Source organism: Pinus tabuliformis, chromosome 7, assembly GCF_031772625.1.
Source record: "Pinus tabuliformis cultivar Carrire ecotype Pingquan chromosome 7, CPIR1, whole genome shotgun sequence".
In the NCBI taxonomy this organism is placed as follows: Eukaryota; Viridiplantae; Streptophyta; class Pinopsida; order Pinales; family Pinaceae; genus Pinus; species Pinus tabuliformis.
This window is the reverse complement of record NC_142293.1, coordinates 692,680,232-692,688,633: the sequence shown is the minus strand read 5'-3', so window position 1 is coordinate 692,688,633 and position 8,402 is coordinate 692,680,232.

Sequence of the window (8,402 nt, the reverse complement as noted above, 5' to 3'; positions counted from 1 at the left end):
TCATCCTCCATACGTGCGACATCACTAGTGACGTCAGCTACCATGTGAGCTTAGTGGACCAATCAAAGGCTGCCAAGTGCCCCCCTAGAGGAGAGAGAAAAGGTCAACCAATCCTTGGTTTTGTAGGGAATTGCTTTGTATTTGAAAATCATCTCTCCTGGGGACTTTTAACACAGGCATCGCAAATTAGAGGTTTGGCAGGTCTTTTTGAGTCGACACCCCACCGAATTTCCGATCACTGATCACCAATGAAGGAGAGAGAAAGGGAAGGCCCGACCCTTGTTTTTTCCATGTTTTTCTATGTTAGCACTTTCCAGCCCCATCCTCAGTGGTGCAACATAATATCACAGTATCGCCCCCCGCATGTTTTTGGAGTATGCCGTAACTAATGGATTGATGGGACTACGATACACCGATTATGCGATAAACGTTGTGCTTGGACCCACCGACTGACGATATGCGATATCGGTGATCAACAGATCATTGTTCCTTCCAGCATCAGTGCTCCTAACCCGCCTGGACCTACCGACGCCGATATGCGATTGCGATCGGCCCTCTGGACCTCTGACTACAATTTTCCTCCACACTTAGTCATTTTCTGGGTTTTCTTGGCTTTTCCAAGGTAGACTTCAAAATTCCTTAACTTCTGCTCCAGGAGTCCATTTTTGGACTTCCATATACCGTTGGAAAGCTCTTTTTGAGCACTATGCAATGGAGAGGGTTTGATTTGGCTCTGATAGCTTATGTGGCCTAGGATAGAGGCTCCAAACTTCACTGCTCTTGGGAAACCTTGGCCAATTGAAACCCACAATTCAGTGAGTAACAAGACATTGCACGAGAGAACCAACTCACATTTGTGTATATATATGTCAACCTACACGTTATTCATGTTATGCAGTTCTAGGTTATTGGTGGTGAGTTGTGGATAGACTCATTCGCTTTAGAGGATGTTAGGTACTAGTCCCTTATTGTCAGAGCGCCGTCACATGTCACCTATGTTAGCGCTTGAAATTTCACCTCAGGCTGAGAAAGGTAAACCTCAAGGCAACATCAAACCACTTAGCCTCGTAGCTAGCCCTACGGGGCAGGAGAGGGCTATCTCCGGTCTATCTCGATAAAGATTTCAATGGGCGAGATAACCAATAGGGTAACACTGATTTTAGGCTAGTAAACTAATCAAAAGGGTTGATTTGGGACTTTTAGGGTTTTTGGTGGAAAATTGGGGAAATGGCAATTTTAGGTGCGGGGATTGGACACAGTTTTCGCAGGGGGTTCTTGGGCGAGGTAGGAAACAATATTGATGCCTTTAATAGAGATGGATGGATGAGAATGACCGGTGAGGAGTTAAAGAGAGCAAGCAATAACCTTGAATTCCCTTTAAACAGTCGAAAACCTTGATATTAAGCAAACTTAAAAGCAGAGCATGACAGTCATGAGTTCTACTTTAACACTTCATTTGCCTAATGTGCAGAAGGAAAAGTAAGGAAATGATTCACATAACACACTTACAAGTACAAAGAGAAACACACCATCAATACATGTGACCACAAGAATCCCAAAAAGGACTGCAAAACCCTGGTCTTCCTTTGCCAAAAATTGCAGAGATACAGTGAGTAATACAATAAGAGCTTCTCCCTCAAGAGTCCAACCTCTCCAACCCCTGAAAATGACTAAGAAAATACATAATATAGGCAAGCTAACACCTTTCCTTGCCTCTAGGGTTCGAGCTCATCCTTCTAGGAGCTGTTTCAACCAATTCTAAACTGAGCACTGAAAACTAGGCAGTCAAAACAACTTGCCTCTATAAACTAGGAAACCAATTCATTCATTTAATTTTCACCTATCTCATGAATGAATCTTCCAGAAGAGATACATAAGTGTAAAAGTGTCATAAATTTACATCATTTACAACAAGAAGGATAAAATCAACTCCAAAAAGTCGAACACAGTCAAAACTGCGTTTTGCTGAGCTGTAGGCTGAAATCCTGAGCAATTTGCCTAACGGGTCGCGCGCCAAATCCTGATGGGTCGCGCGCCTTTGAGAGCACTTTTGGGGCACTTTCAAGTGTCCAAATGAGACAAGAGTAGGCTTGTTGGAAAGTTCTGTGAGTATACTTTCCAACCCAACTAGAATTTCTGAATTTGGTGGTCATTTACCCCTCCAAAATTGCAATCTCCCAAGACTGCTTTCTGTGTGTCAAAAATGTGGCAGAAAGTCATTTTTTGCTTGTTTTTTGACTTTCTGGAGGCCCAAAACTTCATAAAATCTCTTGGCAATGGGTGAGCATGTGTAACTTTTCATGCCAAATCTAGAAATGCTGAGTTTTTTGAAAATAGAGTTGCTAAGTGAAAGGGTCGCGCGGGGGGGTGAGACCCGTCAAGCGGAAAACCTGTTTTTGCCTTAAAAAACAAAAATCACCCAAAATGCTCAAAATTTCTTGGAATTTGTGCTGGGGCTGAGCTATTTAGTGCCATGCTCCTTCAAGGAAGCCTCGGCCAAGATGTGGAGGGGGTCGGACCTTTTTCTTCGTTTTTGTGCTTTGGCCAACCGCCTTTGGAGCACCTTCATTTTTGCCTTGCATACGTGCATTCGGGCCCAATAGTGGTTTTTCATGTTCCGGAGCAGGCTCAACTTCTGGTGTTGACTCACGGTCATCACTTTGCTCATAGTCGGTTTCGGTTTCTGACATGGTTTCAAGGGCAAAGTGGCTGAAATGTACTGCTGCTTCTGCTTTGAAATCTGCTGTTTTAACTGTTTTGAAATGCTGTTTCAAGGGACAAGTAGCAGAAGGGAAATGTTAGGGAAGGGAGACTTGGAAGGGAAATTGGGAAAAATATATGAAACAGGGGTTAAAGAGAGGAATCATGACATCAACATCATCATACAATTTCATTTGCAAGGATGTTATGGAAGGTAGGTTTAGGGTTGATTTTTGATTTCTTAATATTTTTGGTAGGGAAATTAAATAACAGTGATAAGGGAGTAAGAAATGGGAGGTGGGAAAATGTAGGAACAATAGGAATGAAAAGGAATACCTTAAAACAGCAAAACAAACCCTAGCAACTTTGATATTTTCAAGCAAAAGCACATGGAGTCTTTACTTGCAAATGAAGGCTCTTAAAATATTATCATGATCTTCTCAAGCTTTAGCAAACCATAATTTATATGATTGAAGGCCTACCGGACAAGCTTGAACAATTTGTGGTCGCTTTGGCAGCTTTCTGTAATTTTCTGTGGAGGAAACCCTGATGAGTCGCGCGCCTCACCCAACAGGTCGCGCGCCTCTGACGGGTCGCGCGTGTTGTAAATTAACACTGGCGGAGGGTGCCTGACGGGGTCGCGCGCCTCTGACGGGTCACGCGCCTTCCCAACTCACACAATTTGCTCAAACTCTCTTGGAAACAATTGCTCTATCACTTAATGAATGCACAATGAGGCTTGATGGAGGGAGATTAGGGCTTTTATAGCCTTGTTTGAATTAATTTCATGTCATAACCCACTTTATAATGTTTTTCCATGACACTTTATAAACTTGACTTTTTGGTTTCCTTTTGTCCTGAAACTGATTGATTTGATGCTTTTCTTTGATAATTTTTGCAGGGATAGGCTCTGAGGGATCTTGGCAAGGGAGCCAGGGTTATATGCTGTCCTTTGAATCATTTTGAATTTTTACAATTTTCACAATTTTTTTGAGAAATGACTTTGGCTTTAAAAACAGGGTTTTTAAATCCAAGGTGAAAATTAACTGTACAAGATAGAATCTTTTGAAAAAACACTTTAAAAATCATCCCTCTGGCTTGCTGGGTACTTATTGACCTTCAGAGACATGAGCTTGAAGACAAACTTGACCAAAAACCCTAGACCTAAAAATTTGATCTCAAGACAATAGACAAGTAACCTTGACAAAGTTTAATGACTGAAACAAGCTGATCCAGCAGTGCCCAGAGGGGGACAAAGACACCAACTCCTCCATCAGGGTTATGGCATGCCTAACGGAATGCAAAGAATGACACTGATGAGACACCTACCTATGCAAATGCAAAGAGCTTTGATCGCTGATGGAGGGCTACTAGACCGACTCTAACATTGGCTCCAATGGGGATGGTAGCTCCTTGGAGGTACCAAGAACCTTAGACCTCTGGAGAGCAGACCAGTGCTTTATCATCATTGGGCAATGGAGTCAATATTTACACATGTGACCCAAATTTGGACAACTTTATTGACTTTGACAATTAACTGAAATTGAACTAACTTTGACACAAACCGACTCACTTTATGCAGAAAAAAGACTGACTAAAACAACCTGAAAAACTCACACCAACTAATCACCATCTTCAGAAATATAGCCTTCACCGCGGGCCCCAGACTAAAGATGGAAGATCAGTTCACACTTGCTGCAGAATGAAAGTAAAATGGTAATTACAATGAGAGTGATTAGAGCAGAAAATGCTCAAGCATGATACCTTTTGAGCAGCCGGCCATTCACCGACCCACCGAGACAATCATCACCGTTCATTTCTTTGAGAAGAAAGGCATTTGGACCATGGTATGCTGCAATTTTGTAGGGACCTTTCCACAAGTTGTCGAATTTTCCATGTTTCCCTTTGTCTTCATTTCGGCATCCCATCTCAAAACAACATCATCTATCTGAAAATCATCTGGTTTGGCTTTTTTGTCATAGATTTTCTTTATGCGCTCCTGCAACTTAAGGGAATTTTGAAGAACCTCCTCTCGTGTCTGCTGTAAATGAATCATTTGACTAATCCGCCGTTGCATAGGATCCTCCTCGCCACCAGCTTCTTGAAGCAACTTTGCTACCGGAATACTAAGAGAAGTAGGAAACACTGCATCTGTCCCGTAAACCAGTTCAAAGGGTGACATACCAATTGACTTCTTTTGACTACCCGATCAGCCCATAATGCATTTACTAACTTTTTGTGCCAGCTCTTCTTATTGATTTCCAACAATTTCTTTATGATGTTCACTAGAGATTTGTTCGAAGATTCGGCCAGCCCATTTCCTTGCGATGGGTAGGCGGTCGAATGCCCCAAGCTGATTATATTTGTAGCAAAAATCAACCATTTTCTTCGATTTAAAGGCTGCTGCATTATCTGTAATCAACTTATGTGGACAGCCGAAACGTGACAATATGTTATTCTCAAGAAAAGAAATAATTACCGAGTCTGTGGCCTGCCGGGTAGGAATGGCTTCAATCCACTTCGTGAAGTAATCTGTGGCAGTCAAGATCCATCGATCTGCGCCCGGAAGATGCTGGGTGATTTTGCCAATAAAATCCAAGCCCCATTGCTGAAATGGTGCGCTGATTTCAATGGGCTTGAGAGGTAACGACTGTAATTTCTGCTTTCCTTGAAAAATTTGACATTCATGACAACTCTTAACTGCTTTATATACATCAGAAAATAAAGAAGGCCAATAGAAACCAGCTCTTAAGATCTTATTGGCCGTGGTCTTCCAAAACAAGTGACCCCCACAGTCACCTTTATGAAAATCCTCTACTGTTGTCTTAGCTTCTTCTTCGACTAAACAATTCAGCAATATGCCACCGGGGTCTTTCCAATAAAGTGAAGATTTGATGATACAAAATTTGGCAGCCTTTAACTTCAATGTTCTAGCTTTGTTTCTAGGCATCCCAGGGGGTGAAGACAAATTTTGAAGCACATATACAATATCAGCATACCAAGGAGAGAAACAAAGATATCTGATACCTATAGAGCTGAATTCTCTTCGTCTTCATCGGATAAGGCAGCAATCAAATTGATGTCTAGGACATGAAGATTTGTTTCAGCCATCAACTTAGCAAGACCTCGACCTTTGATCAACTTGGTAGGCTTAATTTCCACATCATACTCTAATAGTGCAGCGATCCACTTACCCCTTCTTCCTTCCGGTTCCGCTTGTACCAAAACATCCTTAACAGCTGCGTTGGGAACATATGCCAAAATATGAGAATTCAGTATGTATACCCGGAAATCTTTCAAAGCTTATTGAAGGGCAGCAGTCCATCAAGATTTGAAATCATGATGACAACCACCTGTGTTTCTTACAAGACAATATACATCAAACTATATCAAAATGCCAATGCAACCAATCAAGAAGATGGCTTCTTGACTGATTCTTCCTATCAAATTCTGGTCAACAGTACAAACCTATCACTGGGCATCAAAAAACATAGTTGACCGTATCTCCTTCATCACTGAATACTGCAATAATCACCTTCACTGCTGGCTGCAACAAACTTGGATCGTGAAAAACATGAAGATTTTCCACTGCCACCTCCTGCTGAAAGAACAAGGTGTCTTTTGCTTCAAATTCTGATCTGCCTTCATCATGTGCTTCAGAAAAGAGTATGTTCCTGGTCCCTCAAAAATTCTGACAAGTAGGTGAGCAGATCTCCTCTTGAAATAACATTTCAAAACATGAGACATATGAGGAAGAATCTGAAATGGAATCCTGAATGGTCTGATCTTTTGTAGTTTGAATATATGGTAGGTTATATCCTCATGCGATATGACAGCCAGATTCTCATTACATTCATCAAACATGAGAAAAGAAATTTCAGATGTTTCGTGAAACCCAACACTAACATTTCTATCAGCTACCATAGATTCATCCAGAGAAACCTTTTCACTTACTTGAACGAAGATCTTGTCTTGTTTTTCACAGAGGCAATGGACTACTCCTCCCATGAAGATCTAGTGCTGGTGAGATGAGAGCATTTAGGTCTGCTACTTCATTTTCTTCATTTGAGCAGCCGCGACAATACAACTCTCTTTTATGAGATCCGGAACAACATGTTTTGCCTCATCAAAATTTATCTCCCGATCTGATTTATCATCATCACTTTTTGAGATTGGAACATTACTTTCCTGCGTTACCTTCATGCTGTCTTCTTCTTTGGACAGATCTGAAACAACATTTGATCTTTCCTCATTTTCAACCATATGGAAATCTTCAGCCTGCTGATCTTGACAAGTATCCTCTAAGATTTCTGTGTGCTGCTGAAATGGATTCTCATACAAAGCCTCCATAATCTCAACGTCCATAAAATTATCATCTTCATAATATTTCTCAAGGCTTTCAATAAAAGTTGAAGCATGTTTACAATAGTCATGAACTAAATTTAATGATTTGATAAGATGCTTGATATCTTTCAATAAACAAGGCATGAAAATCCTTTAAACAGTAAATACATGCCTGCGGCAAATTTTCATACCAGGATTGAGCTACACCTTCCAGAGTGGCCAAGAATATCTTCATCAAACAATCTTCAGGAAAATCAACCTTCAACTTGCAAATATGCATATGAAATCTAACTAGATGTAAAGCAGCATCCTTCTTACCATCATCATTAAATATAGGCAGATTCCTTGACCAATCTACCTTCGGAATTTTATTTGGAAAACCAGGGATGTGATCTCGGCTCAGGGGAGCGTATCTTCTTGCGATCCGATCCATCTTGAAAATCTCAAAGCTACTGATCTCTCTGCAGTGAAGTCACCATGAAGCATTGATCTCTGGAGTTTTCAGTGAAGGAGTCGCCAGTGAATGATTTCAGCCTTGTCAGTGTCTGATCGTTGTCCACTATCAACAATCAATCTGAACTTGATACATGTACTGGGAAATTAACAAGTTAGATGTCACGATTACAAGCTAGACCGGAGATTGACTGAAGCAACGTTTATCTACTTTCCGTTAATGCAAAGCAAAAGCGTTTATCGAGGCTACCTGCATAACTTCAGGCTCTGTCTGTAGCTTAAAAAACAAATGACATCAACAAGCAAACTATTTGTTCTTCCCTAGTATGGTCGCCAATATGTTAGCGCTTGAAATTTCACCTCAGGCTGAGAAAGGTAAACCTCAAGGCAACATCAAACCACTTAGCCTCGTAGCTAGCCCTATGGGGCAGGAGAGGGCTCTCTCCGGTCTATCTCGATAAAGATCTTCAATGGGCGAGATAACCAATAGGGTAACACTGATTTTAGGCTAGTAAACTGATCAAAGGGTTGATTTGGGATTTTTATGGTTTTTGGTGGAAAATTGGGGAAATGGCAATTTTAGTGCGGGGATTGGACACAGTTTTCGCAGGGGTTCTTTGGCGAGGTAGGAAACAATATTGATGCCTTTAATAGAGATGGATGGATGAGAATTATCGGTGAGGAGTTAAAGAGAGCAAGCAATAACCTTGAATTCCCTTTAAACAGTCGAAAACATTGATATTAAGCAAACTTAAAAGCAGAGCATGACGTCATGAGTTCTACTTTATCACATCATTTGCCATAATGCAGAAGGAAAAGTAAGGAAATGATTCACATAACACACTTACAAGTACAAAGAGAAAACACACCATCAATACATGTGACCACAAGAATCCAAAAAGGGA